This window comes from Panthera pardus, unplaced genomic scaffold, assembly GCF_024362965.1.
Source record: "Panthera pardus isolate Hobbes unplaced genomic scaffold, ASM2436296v1 HiC_scaffold_22, whole genome shotgun sequence".
NCBI lineage: Eukaryota > Metazoa > Chordata > Mammalia > Carnivora > Felidae > Panthera > Panthera pardus.
Genome location: NW_026526788.1, coordinates 18,068,071 through 18,070,094, shown reverse-complemented (window position 1 = coordinate 18,070,094; position 2,024 = coordinate 18,068,071). Strand labels below are relative to the sequence as shown.

The 2,024-nt window shown below is 41.0% G+C and overlaps 1 pseudogene; it reads left to right on the top strand.

Annotated features, from left to right (window-relative positions):
- Positions 1-958: 958 nt before the first annotated feature.
- LOC109254915 (nucleophosmin-like) lies at positions 959-1,821 on the top strand (annotated as a pseudogene).
- Positions 1,822-2,024: the final 203 nt, after the last annotated feature.

Here is a 2,024-nt window from a genome sequence, read left to right as displayed (position 1 = left end):
CAAATCATAGATGAAAGAATGACATTTAAAAAGCATCTCAATGGGCACTGAGGAGGGCACTTGTTGGGATGACACTCAGTGCTGTCTGTTAGAGATGAACCACGGCAATCTACCCCCAAACCAAGAGCACACTTTACACACTGTATGTTAGCCAATTTGACAATAAATTATATTTTTAAAAATAAATAAATAAATAAATAAATAAATAAAATAAAAAGAATCTCACTTGTGTAAACTTTCAGAAGTATTTGCTCATGATACTAACGAAGCATGGATACGATAGAACTGAAAAGTCACGAAATAGTGTGTGTCCATCCTCTGCCAATTTATTTTACAAGAACAAAAAGAAAAAGTAATCAATTTTCCTACAGTTACGATACAATAGCTCGTAGCTTACTTGATTTGTAACCTTTATTTTGTGATCTTTGTCTGAGCCATTTGAGGGTCTTAATCAGAATGACAGTCTAGCTTAAGTTGGTATATAATAACTAATCTTATAAATAGATTTAGAAGAGAAAGGGGGTGAAAAAATAGGAACTTCAAATTTTACGTGGTTGGATTAAAAAATGTATGCGATTAATGGGAGTCTCACCATTAGCCCAGTGGAGTCACGTAAAATTACCGGGGATCATACGGGTTTATAGACCGTCCTGTAGTCAAGTGTATACCGGACAAGAAGCCAAATAAAACACCTCAAAAGTTATTTCTTTGTGTGACTCAGTGATCTGGTCAGATAATACAGGCAGATGGCCCTTTATTTTTCTCTCCTTAAAATGATTGTGTTCATGAGACTGCCCCTTCCAGTTTAAAATACTTCATTTACTCCCTGGTGTGATTCCATCCTGTGCAGCTGTTCTCTGGAACAGAAGTCGTTTATCCCCATCCGCCCTCTCTCCCACCTAAATGCATGCCACCATACCATGGAAGCTTTGAAGGAAATGGACATGAGTCCCAGAACTACCTTTTTGGTTGTGAACTGAAGGCTGACGATGATTATCACTTTAATGTGGATAAGGTTGGAAACGAGCACCAGTCATATTTAAGAATGGCCTGTGCAGGGGCTGGTGCAAAGGAAGGATTGAACGTTGTTGAATCAGAGGCAATGAATTACTATGGCAATACAATCAAAATCACACCGGCAACTTTGAAAATGTCTGTCCAGCCGACGGTTTCCCTGGGGGGCTTGGAAATAATACCACCTGTGGTCTTACAGTTGAAATGTGATTCAAGGCCTGTGCACACTAGCGGACAGAACTTTATAGCTGTGGAGGACGATGCAGAGTCAGAAGAGGAAGAGGGAAGGGGATATGAAACTCCTTGGTATATTTGGAAAGCGTTCTGCTCCTGAAAGTGGCAGCAAGTTTCCACAGAGAAAAGTAAAACTTGTTGCTGATGAAGGTGATGATGATGATGATAAAGACGATGATGAAGAAGATGATGATGAAGAAGATGTGAAGATGATGGCGATGGTGGTGATGGTGACGAGGAGGAAACTGAAGACAAGGCTCTAGTGAAGAAATCTATACAAGATACTCCAGCCAAAAATACACAAATATCAAACCAGAGTGGAAGAGACTCAAAATCATCAACACCAAGATCAAAAGGTCAAGATCCTTCAAAAAATAGGAAAACATTCCCCAAACACTGAAAGGGCCTAGTTCCATAGAAGATATTAAAGCAAAAAATAGCAAACAAGCATAGACAAATGTGGCCCTCTTCCCAAAAGTGGAGGCCAAATTCATCAATTATGTGAAGAAGTGTCTCCAGATGACTGACCAAGAAGCTATTCAAGGCATCTGGCAGTGCAGGAAGTCTCTTTAAGAAAACAGTTTAAGCAGTTTGTTAAAATTTTCAGTCTTGGGGCACCTGGGTGGCTCAATCGGTTAGCTTCTGACTTCGGCTCAGATCATGATCTCACGGTCGGTGAGTTTGAGCCCCGCATCGGGCTCTGTGCTGACAGCTCAGACCCTGGAGCCTGCTTCGGGTTCTGTGTCTCCCTCTCTCTCTGACCCTCCCCCGGTCAT